The following is a 19,027-nucleotide window of genomic DNA, read 5'->3' on the forward strand; positions in this document are numbered from 1 at the left end:
GTGTGTGGTGTTGTCAGAGCAAATGAAAGGGGGAATTGACCTAGTTAGGGAAGTTAAGGCTTCTTTGGGGAACTGAAAATTGAATTTCAATCTGAAGGAGGAGAAGAGATTAACTAGAAAGGGAAAAGCATTACATATGAAAGGCAAACCATATGCAAAAGTTTGTAGTAAGAGGAGGTGTGGGGGAGCCAGGTGTGGGGGACCTGGCTCTGGCCCTAAAGCTGTGCAGAGACACGATGACTTGAGGCCAGAATAGGGTAGGGTAGGTGTGAACAAGGGCCAAAAACATATTGCCTTCAGGCCAAGTAGTCAGAGGCTTGGGGGCAGTGACCTGAGCATTTGGTCCAGAAACTGAAGTCCTAATCCAAAATCTTAACGCAGAAGCCTCGGCCTCTGTGCACTGGTGCCGAATTGAATCTCAGAGACAAGAGCTTTGAGTGAAGTAGAAAAGAATGGCTTTATTGCTTTGTCACAAAAAGGGGGACACTGCAGGCTTGATTTGTTGAGGAGTTTTGCAGCAATGGTTCACGGGTGGTATTGCTGATAAGATTAGGGTGTGTTCAGGGCCTGTACTCCTCTAATCTGGTCTCAGGTAATCTTCTTGTTGAGATTCTCTGCGTCCTTTAATGTAACCTTAGGCGGTCTTTCTCTGGTATGAAGAATGCTGACATCTTAAAGAGCTTAAAGACTTTGTTATGTGTATCCCTTGAGGTGGAACCAGGACCCTGTCGCAAGGCTGTACTGCTGTTTCTTGGCTGCCCTTCCCTTGTCTTTGCATCCCTTCCCTTCCCTTCCTGGATTAGCAACTGTTCAAATCTGCCCTTTGGAACTCAAGAAAGGTCATGGAGGCTGAAGTCAAGAAACAGGTGGACAGAAAGGTTTCTGTGTCCGGGAGCTCCACAGGTTCCTGCTTGGTTTCAGTCTGCCAAGATCGAAGGCTATAGCAACCCAAACCTGCTTTTCCATTCTCCTCAGGGTGGTTGTTCTTCCTGGCAACAGCAAGATGTCTAGAATATGTCCCAGGAGACCATCCCTGCCTATTCCTCAAGTATTTCTCCTGAAAAACAGCCTCAGGACGTTGCAATTCTTGATACAGCCTACTGCTAGCATCCTATGACAGGTGTTGGTTTCTTGGGTTTTGTTTTTGCTTTAACTTTTTATTCAAATGCTTAGGATACAGATTGACTTTCTTTTGTAAATGGCTGTGTTACGTTTTCTGAAATAGGAACTTTATGCCCTCTGATAAACCAGAATGAAAACTCTCAGTTCTTGGGAGTTCCTGTACAAAGCTCTGGTCCTCACTGTTAGGAGCCAAGCTCCTCATAGCAGCTTCTTTATACTATTTTACTATAGGAACGGTGTTTTCTGTGGGGCAAGAAATTGACTTTGCAATCCCCTCTTTCTCCAGAGACCAAAATAAACCACTTTTACAAAGAGCTGCACTGTGTAGAACCCACTGTTTTCTACCTTTCTACAAAGTGACTAGGGACAGATAGGAAAAACAAATAAATAAGAAAACTAACACGGAAGCCATCATACTTCTCACGTCTCTAGAGAGAAGTATGCGTAACCTTTAGCTAAAGAAATTAAAAGTATGCAAGTTAACTACCTGGCTTGTTCAACGTTAGCTAGGTTTTTTCACTTAGAGCTTAAACCCCTTTCCAAACCAACAATTTTGTATTAATCCTGATATGCCTGCTGATAAATATAATGTATGCTCTTTTCAGACTTATACTCCATTGAGCTTGGGCATTTGGTACCTGGCAGTGAAAGACTATGCTTTCCCAACAGGTAGATCAAGGAAAGCAAGGAGGAGTTTGGTGCTAGGTGAGGTTGATTATTTCTCTCCTGGATTATTGCTGGACATGCTCCAGTTCAGCATAACACTAGTCTCGTTCCAATTCAGTCCTGGCATCTGTATTTTACTAAAGTAAACGTGATCCTCTCCCCCCATGGTAAACCCCTGCCAGCACCCCCCATGGAGATAGCTTGCACTCAGGCACAGTGTGGGTCACACCATTGACAAAACACATCCTGCCTTTAAATAACTTTTGAGTTTGTTACCCTCTTGACCCTGGATTGTTCTGCTACCAGCCTGACAATCTAGTCCTCTGCTCAGTAGTGAGGTCCAGCTGCTCGCTGCTCTAAAGCCAAGAAAGAGGCCAGGTTGGTGGAAAGGGAAGTTTGCTTTATTTTGGATGCCAGCAGCTGCGGGGGAGGGCAGACTTCTGTCCCAAGGCTGACTCTGCCACCCTGACAACCAGTGGGCAAGAGCTTTTATAGATGGAGGGAAGGGGCTACATGCAGAAACAGCAGTCAGCTCGACAGTCATCTTGAAATTGGGCATGCAGTGGTCTGACCAGTGTCATCTTGATTGTTTTAAGTACAGTTAATCTTCAGTGCCAGGGTCAGTTTGCTCCCATTTCTTTGAAGCCAGTTCTCGGAATTATGGCAGCTTAGGTCATGTCTACAGTCTGGTCATCACGTAGTTAACTTCTTCCATCTGGCGGGGGTTTCAGTATCTACCAGACAGCTCACAGGATACGGCTCAGAAGATTATCTCTAGCCCTTAAGGAGGAACTCAAGGTCCTTGACTACACTTATTGAGTAAACTTATTATTATTTAGCCTTGTTAGACTATTTTCCTTTGTTTCTGCATTTTCTCACTTCTCTGATTAAACTTATTCTTTGGCTAAAGTTTTTCCACAGACAAAAGGCAGGTGGAGGACATGGGGGGAAGGACCATAGGGTCCTGCTGCATTTCAAAACGTCACTCTAGTTGAGTCACTGGTGACTCCTACAGCAGAGAATCTTCACCTCTGGGCTTGCACCACTTCCTTTGACTCCTTTCTCCACAGCTCCGTGTACTATGCATTCCAAGAGACAGTGAGCTCCTCAGAATCCTGGATCCCTTCTCACTCTTTTGTGTACAAGGATAAGTGTCTGAAAAATCCTGGTACTCAATGAACATTTCTTGCCAAACTAAAGAATCATTTCAGTCTTTCGGGTCTCATTCTGATCACTTAGGAGGAATAATGTTGGCCTGAATTGTTGATTCAAATCAATTAAAAACTGGTTACTTTAAGAAGTATGACTTTTTTCATTACTAATTAATTATTACAATAACTAAATAGTTAATGCTTTTGGTATAAACCCTGATGGAGGGTTTACTTCTCATATCTAATTCCTTTAGTTAAATCTGAGATTATGAAACATTTTTATTACCATTAAAATATAACCTTGAACATTTTCTTTAACCTCTCTGTGCCCCAGTTGTTTTTCATTTTTAAAGTGGAGAAAACAGTTTCTACTTCCTAGGGTTCTTATGAAAATTAACTGGTTAACGTTTTCAAAGCTCTTTGAACAGTCTCCGGATAAAGTAATCCCTTTACCAGTATTTGTTAAATGAGTACTAAATAAATGAACAAACAAGTCATTCCTCAACAGAGATTTCTGAGAAAGTAATATGAGCTCTAAAGAGTGTAAGGGTGGGGGCTTCCCTGGTGGCGCAGTGGTTGAGAGTCCGCCTGCCAATGTAGGGGACACATGTTCGTGCCCCGGTCCGGGAAGATCCCACATGCCACGGAGCGGCTGGGCCCGTGAGCCATGGCCGCTGAGCCTGTGCGTCCGGAGCCTGTGCTCCGCAACGGGAGAGGCCACGACAGTAAGAGGCCCGCGTATCGCAAAAAAAACCCTTAAAAAAAAAAATAGTGTAAGGGTGAATCCATTCTAAATGTGCTGCTCATGCTTTGATAGATCACTTTCATAACTGTCCATATTTATCCAATGTAACTATACAAACCCTACTCCTTCCTCAGCCTTCACAATTCCAGGTACAGGGAGAGAATCCATGTCTTCATATTCTTCTCCTAAATTCATCATACTCTTGGGCTTAGCGGTGAGTTAGGTATTTTCCTTGTTGCTCATTGCCACTTTTGACTGTTGTTTCTTCTCTTTTACTTAAAAAGAGAGTTTTAAAGCTTATGCCATCAAAAAATACTATACTCCCTTCCTCTTAGAGCAGTTATTTACAGGACCCTGATCACTTTTCCTCATCCATCTAATATTTTTTATAGATTTATTTATTTTATTATTTAATTTAATGAATTTATTTATTTTGGCTGCGATGGGTCTTTGTTGCTGCGTGTGGGCTTTTCTCTGGTTGCGGCGAGCAGGGGCTACTCTTCGCTTCAGTGCACGGGCTTATTGTGGTGGCTTCTCTTGTTGCGGAGCAGGGGCTCTAGGCACGTGGGCTTCAGTAGTTGTGGTGCACTGGCTTAGTTGCTCTGCAGCATGTGGGATCTTCCTGGACCAGGGCTTGAACCCATGTCCCCTGCATTGGCAGACGGATTCTTAACCACTGTGCCACCAGGGAAGCCCCATCCATGTAATATTTTAACCTCTGGTTTATTGTCACTCTTTCCAGTGCTGTTGTAATTCTTTTTTCTTTTTTTTAATATTTATTTATTTATTTGGTTGTGCTGGGTCTTAGTTGCGGCAGTCAGGCTCCTTAGTTGAGGCTCGCAGACTCCTTAGTTGCAGCTTGCGGGCTCCTTACTTGTGGCATGGGAACTCTTAGTTGCGACATGCATGTGAGATCTAGTTCCCTGACCAGAGATGGAACTGAGCCCCCTGCATTGGGAGTGTGGAGTATTAACTACTGTGCCACCAGGGAAGTCCTGCTGTTGTAATTCTTTAAAATTATCCATGCAGATGATTCTCTCAGTAATTCCTTGGCTTCAAAGTTCCTTGACTTTCACTCCTCCATAATACATACAGTCTTTCATCCTACTTTATCCTTTCACTCTTCCACTTTTGACTGAGAGATTGACATTAACAACAACTGTATTTTCTCCAAATTTCAGTTTCCAGCATAGCACCACTTCCTCTAATCACCCACCTCCGACAGCTCTTCTACCCTTCTAACTTACATTCTGTTGATTCTACTACTTTTTCACTCTTTCTCTCTGACTTCATTCCTCAATTTCCTCTTTTACCAGCTTGGATTTCATGGTCTATCATTTATTAAAATAATTCCTTGCCCCCTCTCCATTCATTGTATTCACCTGGCAAAATCTAAACCTCGGTGAAATCAAAGTCATCACCAATCTCATGCCTGCTCTTCGGCAACTGAGCAGATTTGGGGAAAACATTATGACCAATTTTACTTCAAATTCATGATGACTATATTCAAGTGGGGAGCCAGTAACCACACTGTATTTTTTAATTCTTCTTATTTTCCTATTCTCCTAGGTAACTACACTGTGTCCTCGTTTCTCAAACCTCCATCTTCTTCCCTTCACTCTCAGTGAGATTATTAGTTGCTGCTTCTAATTTCATTGAGAAAATATGAATAACCAGGAAATATCTACACACTTCTTCATCATATCTACCTTCCTACCAGCAAGCACATCTTATTCTCTGCCTTTCTTTAATTTGTCTGTGTCACCATAAGGCCAGTTCCTCCACCTGTTCTTTAAATTTCATTCCCTCTCACTTACCAAAACACACCATTTGTTATAGGTTGAATTGTGTTCTTTCCCCAAATTCATATGTTGAAGCCCTAACCTCATTACCTCTTTAAAGAGGTAATTACATTAAAATGAGGTCTTTAGGATGGGTCCTAATCCACTATGACTGTGAAGATACTCAAATGTTTATTTGCAGACCAGTCATTCCCACTTAACATCAGACTCATGTATATCAAAACGTCTACATGTGGCTGACTAATATGTTTCTCACATTAAACATGTCCAAAACAGAATTCTGTTTTAACCTGCTCTTCTTAGCCTCTCTCCCCTTAGTACATGACAACTCCATTCTTCCAGCAAAAACAAAGCAAGACAAAACAGAAATTCTTACTGTTATCCATGAGTCCTCTTAACGTTCTCATACCCTTTATTGGATCCATCAGCAAATCCTGTCAGCTAGACCTCCAGATACCTGCAGGGCTTCCTATCCCACTCTGCTTTATTATCATCTGATTAAACACAATTTTCTCATTTTTCTACCTTCTCTCCCACTCTATTTAACTCTATGAAAACAGGGATTAGAGTCTGTTTTCTTTACTGCTGTATCTCCATGCCTAAAACAGTGCCTGGCACATAATAAATACTCAGTAAACACCTTGAGTAAATAAGCAAATAAGTCTATTAATAAGAATATGATACATTCCCCCATTTTTTGTGATATACTTACATAACCAATAGCTTCTTGGCCTCCCTTTTACTGACAGCACTTCCTCAACAACACTGGTTAAATCTTACTTCCTGCCCTGGTTTCATGATAGACTGTTGTGGAAACTGACTTGAATATTCTGATCCCTGGGCAAACCTAGGATTCTGGGAGAATTAACACTTGAGAGGGCAACAGCTGACCAATAGGGATGGTTGCTGATGCGTAAATGCCCCTGCTTCCATTCCATGAACCATCTAAATCATATTTCACACAGTGCCTCAAACTGTCCACAGCATGAGCAGACCATTTGCCAATGATGGTAACTTATTGGTGATGCAATCTTGTATTCACTCTACTTTCTTCCTGGGGATCTCTTTCTGAAATAAACTGGCTGCACTCAAACCCTTGTCTCAGGTTCTGCTTTCTGGACAGAACCTAGGCTAATACAATTTTTCTGAGTTCCAAAGTATTCCCTGGTATATAACAGGCACTTAATAAACACTTTCAGAATAAATGAATTGTAGAATCCATTTTAAAGGCAAGAACATTTATTACACATTTTTAGATGTCTTATGAGATCAAGTTTGTGTTATTTATGTCATCTCCTAATGCTTCACTTATAACTGTATAACAAATACCAGGCACACAATGTCCCAGGAGTCAATAATGTTTTCAATTTTTTTTTTTCCAAATTAACTAAGAGGATGATGGGATGTTTAAATCTAAGCTTTAGAATACCTTCCATTTTAATGGAAAAAAGAGATGAATTACAGTATGAAAAATTTCATTAGTGCCTTCTACTAAAACCTACTCCATTGGAAGATTAATGGCATCTTGCATTTTAACTCTAAAACTCAAGAAACTCTTTTAATTTGCACTTTAAAAAAATTGTCTTCCTTCAGAACAATGTTTATAGTCATTGAATTTCTACATGCTACTCAATGGGTAAAATTCAAACCAAACAGTAAAAATGAGAGATAAAGGACTTCATACATCTTGGCAAAAGTAAGGTAAAGGACCACAGTTAGAGTGGCTTGTAGTGATTCTAATTCCACATTTATTTTCTTTTCCCAGTGATAAAAAGTAAAATTATTTCCCAGAGTACTTCTGGCTGGTAGCAGCTGACATGAGGATCACCATTTCCTGGTTCTAGTTCGGTTAAATGAGGCTTATAGTAGAGACCTAGAAATATAGGCACAATGATTAAGTGCACAGAACAGTCAGCAAATGACCCTTCATACAACCCAACGTTTTCTCTAACCCATCTTGTCACACCTGCAACTTCATCAGTTTCTTATGCACATCCTCCTATAAGTTTGTAAGATCTGTGCATGATAAAAGATAACAAATTCAGCTTTCTGGTATGCACATGAATTTCTGCAATAGTAAGTGTCTTCTTTTGGCTTATTGAGGGCGGAAATGGGAGAGAAAAAAGTTACTCTTCTGGATACACAATGATAATGACTGAAGTCTCAGTTCAGATTCCTACCTGAAAATGTTACTGTCATTTTGCTGAATGTTTTACATTTAATTTTTTATTTTGGTGACAGTTCTATGACGAACTCTTCCATTATCTATGAAAGTCTTAGCTCTTACCTTCTCATAGACTGAGTATAAACAGGCAAAATGGGTGGGTACAAACCTGGGCTAAAATTGAAGGTAATTACTAAAGATCCTCAGTGCACAAGTCTTTCTGTAGCCTCCTCTGGGGATTCTCAAAACCTATTTGAATTGACCAAGACTTAGAAAGTTAATTTTCCATTCTGGGGTTTTTCTAATCCTAGATATCCAGTAAAAGTTTAGGGGGGTTTGTTTGTTTTTATAAGGATTAAGAGAGCAGCAAATGTTAAAATTATATTTATCTTTAACTAAAGTAGTTCTTAAGTCAAGTATGTCTAATGACGTCCTATTAAAGTATCTTGTCAATCATGAAGATAAAATTAGGTGTTACAAGGGAACCAACCAACTTATATGGTCAGGTGACTTTATTTCATGAATGATTAAGAAGTAGTCTGTTGTAATGAAAAATGAAATAGTACCTTTGAAATATTTAGAAATATTTTATAACACATTGATAAAACAATAAACTGTATTGCACAGCTCTTTTGCTTTCAGTACACTTTCCCATATATCAATGGTTTTGAACTGTCCAAAGCTAGGGCAAAAGGATTTATCCCTATCACACAAACTAAAGAATCAAGGCCGTCCTGACCTTTTAATCAGCTTGCTCAAGGCACAGTTTGTAAGTGACTGAGTCTAAGCTTAGGCTCAGGTTAATTTTAAATTTGTAAATAAACCAAACAGAAAAAGAATGAAGGGATAACTGTTTTCTTAGTGGAAGCCCAGGTTTTGTTTCCCATAAAACATTTAAAATAAAAATAGAACATATTAATAGTCATTATTATAACATTATAACTTTATAATCATGAATAATGACAAAACGTAGCACAAACTGTTAATTAAATGAAAATAATGTAGTTAATAGTAGTTAATAATCCAAGTTATTAAAAACTATTGTTTTTCCTACCAAATATTTATTACTATTATCATTCTAAATGACCCACTAGAACACTTTAAACTCCTAACTATACGCAGAAGTGTATGTAGCCACTTTAAATTGTGTGGTTGCAACAGTACACACACTTGAGTATAAAAAGAAGTATCCCTTGTATTTAATTTATTTTTTATTATCCTCATGCTTTATATTTTTAATTAATTTTTATTGGAGTATAGTTGATTTACAACGTTGTGTTAGTTTCTGCTGTACAGCAAAGTGAATCAGTTAAACATATACATATATCCACTCTCTTTTAGATTCTATTCCCATATAGGTCATTACAGAGTATTGAGTAGAGTCCCCTGTGCTATACAGTAGGTTCTTATTAGTTTTCTATTTTATATATAGTAGTGTATTTATGTCAGTCCCAATCTCCCAATTTATCCCTCCCCCTCCCCTTTCCCCCTTGTCACTTTTTTTTAAATACAACCAAAGTTTTCTTGATATTACTTTTTCAATTAGCATATGAAAATTTTCCATTTTTAATTCAAGCTTACAAAGTCACTGCTAGCATTAGGCTCAGTGTATTCAGATTTTAACTCAATCAATACAATATTTTTCTTTCTCCTATCTTCTTCCTCCCTTCTCCCTATGAACAGTGTAAATTTCTAGAAGCTTACCTATCTCTTGCCTTGAGCAAAGGGCCATGGCTTTATATGACTTTCTCTAGCCATGCTGCCTTCAGCTTCCTGGTGGCTGGGCTGTCTTGATTTTGGTTATCCTCATGTGTTGGCATCCATTAATAATATCCTCCATTCTTTGATAGCCTCTGCTCTGTCAGTCTACATTTACAATATCATCCAAATTCCTCTTCTAGTTGGCCAGTACTTCTGAGTTCAACTTGAGAATTGAACCAAGGTTACTTTAGCTTGCTATATCCCTCTAAGCTTAGTTAATCTTTTAAAAAAAAAAAATCTACCCTCTTGAGAGGCTGACCCTTTCTCAGGTACTGACAAGTACCTAAATTATAGTCATATTCCCTACAATGCTTTGCTTCTTTCGGGTTAGTCAGAATCTTCTCTCTCTTTGGAAAGGGAAATAACTTTTCATTTGTCACATATTACAGAGTTTATGGTTTGTAATCCAGTCCCTCAGTCATATGCTTTCAGTTTTGATCATTAGTCAGAGAGTTTCAGAAAAGATTATTCTCTCACACCTGCAATCAAAAGCCATGGCTCTCAAGATAATTCTCCATTCAAGAGTGTGTCTACCAACCTGTAAGAATACAAAAATTGGCTCTCTCTAAGTTAGAAGGAAGTACAGTGGACCAAAAGATGCTACAAGAGGACAGAGAATGGAGATAAGAGAAGATCCCTCAATTAAAGCCCCTATATATTATTCCCTTTCATATAGTCTGTTCCTTCTTATTGTTTAGACATTTATTTTACATGTTGATTAGTAGTATAATAACTCTTACATTTCTCTTTAAAGAAATGTTCACTGAACACTTGAAAAGTCCAGATGCTATGCTAGATTTTTTTTGGTTTCAACATGAAGATCACACAGTCTCTGTGTTCAAGATCCTCACAATTTTATTAAAGGTAGCCAGATAACAGATAACTAGAGTGTAATAGATTGAAGGCCATAACAATGAATAGAATAGTATGAATAGAGTGTTCAACTTAGTCTAGAGAATTCCATAAAAGCTTCATAGAGTTGGTCATTTGATCATGCTCAAGAGAGATCAATAGGAATTTCAAAGGTGTATCAAGGTAAAGTGAGCGAAATTATTTTAGAGATTATTGGACAAGGTTACTACTGTCTGACTAGAATTTCTGTGTTCCCATAGGACTTTTTGTGCCTTATCAGAGACTCACACATTTTACTTTAGTGTTAGAAATCTCAGAATCAAAAATAAATCAATGAGCAAATTACTCTAGGTTATCCTAAAACACAACTTTTGATACATTGCATTCCTCTGCTAGGATGAACTGATCAACTGTTTGGCTCTGTTTCACAATTAATTGGTTAATTCAATCAAACTGTCCATCAGATTAATTGACTGGTTAGATCAGTTATCAGGTTGAGTGGTAAATAGAAAAGATCAAATTGTATGTTTTATTTTAAAGGCAAAAACTTGTTCTTAAATTTTATGTTTCTTACGGTAGGACTGTTGATATTGGAAAAACATAAAATGTTTACATTTTTACATAGCACTTTCAATTGAGTAGTTATGTAAGTGAGGAAGGTGTCTTTGACTCCACTTTACTGATGGAAAGATTAAGGCACATTGGGATTAAGTAAATTTTGACTGTAGTACTACTAATAAGTGACATATCTAGGAGTTGAACTGAAGGACTACTGACTCCAAATCTAGTATTGCTTTTCTCTAATTAGTGCAAAGGAATGGAATGTTGTGTGGAGAGTTTTAGAGCCATCAATAATTAAAAGATATTCCAATTCATAAAACATTGTTATTTTAAACACGGAAACATTTTCTTGCCTTAATTGTTAGAGTGGGGTAATTTTTCCAGCTTTCAGTTGAGAAACACTTAAGGCAGATAGATGACCTTGCACAATAATATTAGAAATAAGGTACCATCAAAAAATGTGTCATAAATTATTATCATGAAACTTCTCTAAAATTAATTAGAGAAATATAAGATCTCATGTGAGCTTCTCTATAATATTAGTTGGGTGATATAGACTTCTAAGGCCCATATTTTTTCCCATTTAACAAGTTGAACAAGAGTATCAATTAAAGTACCTACAGCATGATTGGTACTTTTGGAGATGAAAAAAGAATGAAAGATGGATTTTCTGTATTAAAAATTATTTCTTCCCTCCCTCCCTCCCTTCCTTCTGTCTTTCCTTCCTTCCTCTCTTCTTTCCACAGGCATTCATTGTATGAATCTAAATAGTAAACCAGGTCTAAAATATGATCTCGCCCCTGACAAAGCTTACAGTCTAGTGATAGAGATAGAATTTCCATTTATTAAAGAATTAGATAATTACATTCTGACCTGTGAGTTTCTAAGTAGAACTGTACAGTCATGTAGAATATGGAATATAACGGATCAGTTTAATTTGTTAATTGAATTTGAGCAGAATTCACAACTCAAACCTCTCTGGATAAGTGAGAGAATTAAACCTAGTGAGAATTATGATGCACTAGAGATCATAGGTCCTGTCTGGCCATGTTCCTCACCCTCCTGCGTTGCAGAGCATTGCTATGCAGAAATTCAAGCTCAGTACTGCCAAATTACCAACTTTTCTAAGTATCTGAAAATTAAAGTTATTGTGTGAAATATCTCAATTTTTAAAGATGACAAATCAGACTTTTGGAAAAGATCATGATTATTAAAATAGAATAATCATGGCCATCGGTTTGCAAACTATTTTTTTTAATTTACCTAAGTTTACGAATTATAACATGTGATAACATTTTTTAACCAGACCACTTACAAATTTGATGATAATTGAACTTGTTTTTGGACCTAGGAAAAGTGCTAAACTATAAATTGAGAAGGAAAACAATAAAAAGAAGAGAAGAGGGGAGGAGAGGGAAAGAAGGATTTGAGAAGGGAAGGGAAGAAAAAGATAAGGGAGGGGAGGGGAGGAAAAAAATCCCTTTGTTTCAGAGTCTGTGTGGTGGCTACATTTTCACCCTCAAATTTGTTAAAAGGGGAAAAAAGTTTGGGTTAATTTTTTAAGGAGTCAATTAAAGAAATACTCTCAACTTGCATTTTCTTATGAGTGGTTAACAGATGTTTCCCCAAGTTTGTGAGTTTACTTAAGTGTCAGAGGCTGGACGTTTGTGTATAAAATCTCTCTTTAGTCAAAAAGAAGCAAATTAGAGGAACCTCTTACCAGTGTAAATATTTCAGACTGTAATAAGCTCCATAATGCCACGGCATAAAAATGCTTGGCCAGAACACATTAACTTGTTCTCTCTAATTTCAGTAACAGTAGAATTTTCTCTTTTGAGTTTGAAATAACAAATCACACTTAGCACAGAAGTTCTCTAAATGGAGGAATCTTTTTAAACTCTGCCTCTTTTGCATGTGAACTTCATTCCTAAGTAGTTAAAAGACAAACTATTAACTTTGTCTTTCACTTCCTTTGAGTCATGACTTGACTTTCAAAACATTTTGGTCAAGCAGACTCAAAGTCTCCTCGCAGAAGAAACATTGAGGAATAATGTACTTCTCTCGCTTTTCAATTCCCCTTCAGGGCAGGGCACATCCGACTGACCCTGGCTTTTGACAAACCTTAGCTGAACAAAATGTAACAAGCTTGTCTGTTTTGAGCAGAATTTTCTATTCTGACAGATACAGCTCAGGAGCATTTGATGTCTGCTTGCTGGTCATAGATAATGGTGCATCTTGGGACCATTGTCATTCCTGTCAATAAGAAGGCCTGGGGGGACATGCAACAAAGCTACCTTTTGATTCACCGTTTTTCCTTCCTTCCCAAGACATTTGTAAGCTTGTGGTCAGCTAGGTCATTTTATTTTATCCTGATGTGCCTTGATAATAGCATGATGTCTACAAAAAATTTGACAGGCCATCGATGTCTGTTTCTCTGACTCCTATGTTATTTTTCAGTCCTTCTCAATGTCAGACATACTTCGAAAGCTTCTGATTATGTTGGTTGGGGTGTATTTGACAAGACATCTATTCTTTGATAAAATTAAACTCGTGGGGGTTGATCTTGGAATTTAAGGTAATTTCTTGAGCAACACAAGAGACTCTGTCATTCTACTGCTGGCACTCGAGATGTATGAAAAACTGTGAATTCTTTTTAATTCAGATAAGCAATGTTTTTTAGTATAAGTTTGGAAGACTAGAACAAGAGGAAACTGGTAAGTGAAAAAGGACAAATTAGGACTGTGTCACATTAAAGTGGGACCTACTCTCCCATTTATTGAATTAATAAATTCTGTTACAATTATGGATAATATGCAGTTGTTTATATATGAAAAGAGGAGTTTACATATAGGTCAGTCTTAGTGAAGAGACTGGTCATTGTTTTCTATTCTTGAAAACCAGTTGGAAGTATATGTTAAGAAATATGTGTATGTGTGCACACATATATGTATATATTGTGTAAACATATTTATACACACATACATATATATAAATACAAGAAATACATATACATACATACACATATGCAAATACACATATTATGTTATGGAGCATGTATTATGAAATAAAGAAAAATATCATTGCATATAATATGAATATCAAAGGGAATATACAAGTCATGATGGCATGTTTTCAAAGATAATATTGTATCATAGCGTTTTAGAAGGGTTTTCACACCTTGTTTCTGGTCAGATTCTCTGGGTCTCATTCTCCTCACTTTATAGATAAGTAAACAAATGCTTGGAAAACTTTGTGAGTTTTCCCACTGACACTTAGAAATGGACAGGCTGAGAAATAAAACCAAGTACTCTGCATCAACTCCAAGGTTCTTTGCATCACAACACAATAATGTGTGCAAAGTTCTTGGCACATACTAAGAGCTCAATAAATGTCAGCTAGCATTGTCAGAATTATTTGGTAGATATTGAGAAATTCCTGTAGCTTACTGAATGATTTCATATCTCCTATTGGGAAAGAGGAAATTTTTTCCCTAAATATAATGAGAAAAATTATTCATTCATATACAGAAAAAAACAGTTTTTAGCACAATTGCATCCTGGTATTCTAGCACAATAGTTAACTTTAAAAAATCAAATCTAAATAAGTATTAAGTTGGAAGTAACTATTTGCTTAGCTTTCTGATGGAGGAACAATTTATTATTGATAAAAAATTAAAATGCTAGCTGATTCTTCATCTTTATATTCTTCATCTTTATATGGTATCATGACCTTTGAATAATAACCAGAAAATTATTCTTGGAGGTTAAGTATATATTTTAAATTAGCATCAAAAGGAATGTTATGTATCTCTTTTCCCATTAGGAGACACTTTTTGTCTAATTCCTTATTCTAGTGAATTTCTCAAATCATCACGTTCTACAGAAGGGTCCCCCTTGTGCCTTTGACTGAGTATTGATCTATAACTGTGAGAAGAATCCACAGGAAAAGAACCACTAGAATGGAGTAGACATACTCTGTTCAAGGAATGGGTCATAATCTCACAAACCATCATGGCAAAAATCTTGTAATAAATGAGACAAATAGAGTCCTCAGAATGTCACTTTGGTGGTGGGGCAAAATTAGCCATGGACAAAAGGCTTTTCTGTGTCTGCCCTAAAAGCTTAAAATGAAGTTTCAAAAGGATCTAGCTTACTCCAAGAACTTAACTTGGTGACTAATTCCTCCCAATTACTTCCAAGGACTGTATAGGGATCTGCAACCTGAGAAAACTTTCCCATGTGGAACCCCCTTTGCAGCCCTTAGGTATGACTTTCTCCCACTCCGCTAAGTCATTTGTTATTTTCCATGTTCTCTGGCATGAGATAGTATTGGTTGAATAGTTAAAGATGTCTCCTAGCTTTGACAAAGTCAAGTTTTTATTTCTCTTTCTTGTCCTTCTTGTAGTTTTAGGATGAGTTTTGAAAAAGGAAAGGGAATAAAAAGGCATTTCTCACATATTGAGATGTATTTTTACTCCTGATCCTACTTTGTCTCTGCATTCCACACTATGATTCAGTTTAGAGTTAGATATTTTTACTTGTATAGTGAAGATGATATCAGGGTATTTTTACAGTCTTTGGAGCTAAGATGCTCTAGATTTCTTCAAATCATCACTTATTCTATTTCAAGTTTTTCTTCAAAATAATCACTATAATAGTCAGGGCTTATTAAGCATTTATAGTTTTCCAGGCAATGGTCTGTGGACTTAACAAACATTGACTCTTCTGTTATTTGGAGGTGAATAATATTACCCCAATTTAACTGATAACATTAGAGAAAACTGAGACAAAGAAATCATTAGTAACTTGCCCAAGGTAATACAGTTTGTAAATAATGGCACTATAATTTGAACCCAGGTAGTTTGACTACACATCTTTTAAATACTATTCTATGTAATATAGTGGAAATGGGAAGTAGGATTCAATTTACCTACACACACGTGTGTGTGCATGCACAGAATTCAATTTTCAATGTATTTTCTCTTTTTTCCTTTCTGACATTCCCCACAGAAATAAATATAAGAATTTACAGGAAACTTTGGGAAAAAAATAAACACACAATATTAGAGTAAATTATATTCATTTACCATACATGCTAATCTTGTCTCTTTAGAGTGTAAGAATCTATTATGAGGATCTCGAACTCTAGTGGAACACTGAGGAGAGAGGCTACTGTAGAGCAGATAAATTTGCTGATGACAGGGGGACAACCTGCCAGTTCCCCAGATAATCTAGTTATCTTGGTTGATTAGACTAGAATATGGTCCTGATGTTTCCAGCAGAGGCTTCTTCCTTTCTTTCCTTCTGTAAAGCTTGACTGAGCTTCCAGCAAATGCTGGGAATAAATTAATAAAATAGGCCCAATCTCTGGCCTTATGAAGCTGTGTGGTGAGAGGTTAGATAACCAAGCAACATAAACTTGATTGTATAATTACTGAAGTGGTATATCCTACAAAGGAAAAGTAGAGGTACGATGGGAATGTAAAATATGTTAGCTAACCCAGTCTTTTTTTTTCTATTATTGAAATATAGTTGACTTATGATATTAGATTAGTTTTAGGAATACAACATAGTGACTCAATTGTTTTATACATTAGGCACTGTACAAAGTTATTACAATATTATTGATTATATTATCTGCTGCACATTACATCCCTGTGACTTATTTATTTTATAACTGTCATTTGTACCTCTTAATCCCTTTCACCTATTTTGCCCATTCTCTCATACCCCTCCTCTGGCAACCACTAGTGTGTTCTCTGTATCAGTTTTGTTATTTTTTTTTCCTGTGTTTTGTTTTTTTAGATGCTGTATATGAGTGAAAACACACACTATTTTGTCTTTCTCTGTCTGACTTATTTCACTTTGCATAATACCCTCTAGGTCCATCTACATTGTTGCAAATGGCAAGATTTCATTCTTTTTTATGGCTGAGTAGTATTCTATTGTGTGTGTATATATATCACATTTTCTTTATCCATTTGTCTATTGATGGGCACTTCCATATCTTGGCTATTGTAAATTATGCAGCAATAAACATTGGGGTGCATGTAACTTTTCAAATTAGTGGGTTTTTTTCCTTTGGGTAAATACTCAGACATGGAATTGTTGGATTGTATGGTAGTTTTATTTTAAATTTTTCGAGGAAACTCCACACTGTTCTCCATAGTGGCTGTACCAATTAAAATTCCCACCAACAGTGCATGAGCATTCCCTTTTCTCCTCATTCTCACCAACACTTGTTATTTCTTTTCTTTTGTATGAGAGCCAGTCTGACAGGTGTGAGGTGCTATCTCATTGTGGTTTTGATTTGCATTTCTCTCGTGATTAGTAATTTTGAGCACCTTTTCATGAAGGCCTGAGAAAGTAACAGTTAAACCGAAAAATAAAGGATGAGAAGAAAACTCTCCTTTTGTGGATTTGTGAGAAATTTCTGGATTCATAGACTGTAAGTCAAGTAAAGCTTCTAAAAGAGGCTTTATGTCCTTTAACACAGAGTTTCAGGGGAAAATTTTCAAATGAATTAGCACTACAGTGTAATTTATGAAAGCTTTTATACACTTTAGAAAAGTGACTTAACCTCTCTGAGATTCAGTTGTTTCGTCTGTAATTGGTTTTAATAAAATTTCCCTCTCATGTTTCTTGAGAGGATGAAATAAGATACCTTTCACAGAGAACAGGACAGTGCCAAGCACATAGCAGGAATGTATAATTGTTAATTCTTACCCAATTTAAAAAATCAATCATTCTCTTAGCTAACATAAGGACTTGTCATCTCAGTCCACAGTCATGCAAATAAACTATTATATTCACCCAAACTACCAGAACAGCAGCCCTCTTACACAGTAAGTCCCCGTTTTGCCAGTAGCGCTGGTCCTATTTCTTTATGAGCAACTTGTTCACTTTGTGCTATCAGGGTTGTTATTTTCACTCCTCTTTAAAGTGAAGAAGACAGTGGAAAACTTAGGAAGGAATAATAAGTTGTTGAAATAACGAGGATCAGGTTGCCCTGTATATTTCTAAGCTTACTCACATCTTCTATCCAGGACACACTCTATGCTTATCTCCTTTATTTCCTAGTTCTTTCTTCCACGTACTTCTTGTGACCCTACACCACGTTTACCTCCGCTCTCACTATGAACCCAATGTGCCAGTGTTTTACAATGTTTGTGTTTGTCTTTTGCAAGGTAATAGTTATCTAACGATGAATCCGAGTCGTTAGGTTAATATGAGTATAGTGAAAGTTAGGTCAACTAGATCTTTTACCAGTAGACGTCTGCTTACTTTGTTCCTGTAAAATATTGCCAGATTCTTAGTTCAATAAAAATGGAATGATTTTACCTATATATGGATATTGGTATCTGTTTCCTCATCTATTAATATATACAGTCTTTTATTGCTAATATTTTCAATTTTATGTTAGGCTCATCCATGTTATCTTTCGATATCCCTGGCATATAAAGATGATTAAGCAAAAATAAGTGTAAAAGATCACATATTTGTTCAAAATTGCGTAGGAAACCATCTCAATGCCCAAGTTAGACTAGGGGTTTGGGAAATATCTATAACTCTTTTCTCATATCAGTCAGCTGCTTGGTGTTACCTCTGATGCTGGTTCTCATTAATTCTTACTGATTATTTGAAAGCACTTCTGTCTACAACCTTGTCTAAACTTTATTCTCTAACATCATCTCTTAGGGCTTATATACAGTAGGCTAAGGTTTCTCAATAATTTAGCATATGCAAACAATTTTATGGATGTTTGGCCAAAAAAAAAAAAAACGGGTGCCAATTTTATCCAAATTAAAAAAGTTATCATGATGTAAACTTATCAAAATAAAGCATGATGTTATATCACGGTATTATTATAAATAGTGTTCATTATTAAATAGGAGAGCAAGATTACTTGGTTTTTGGTCTTTCACAAAGGTCTCACATCTGGCCTGTTGATAGCTTGGGCCATTTGTCAGTGTCCACATCCAGTTAGTTTCTCTTATAACTCTGTATTTTTTTTTCAGCAAGGCAACTTTAACTCATGATTATAACTCTTTGGTAACTAATCAATTAGTATATGTATTGAATATCTAGTATTTGCTTACAGTCTAGATACTTAAATACATTAAGTCCATAGGATATAGCAGACAAAATTTCTGGCCCTTGAAAAACGTGTAAGTTAAAGAGGAAAGACAGACAGTAAATTATAT

The sequence above is a fragment of the Aethalodelphis obliquidens genome, unplaced genomic scaffold, assembly GCF_003676395.1.
Source record: "Aethalodelphis obliquidens isolate GAN/ISIS:26980383/991018 unplaced genomic scaffold, ASM367639v1 scaffold2, whole genome shotgun sequence".
NCBI classification, from domain to species: Eukaryota; Metazoa; Chordata; class Mammalia; order Artiodactyla; family Delphinidae; genus Aethalodelphis; species Aethalodelphis obliquidens.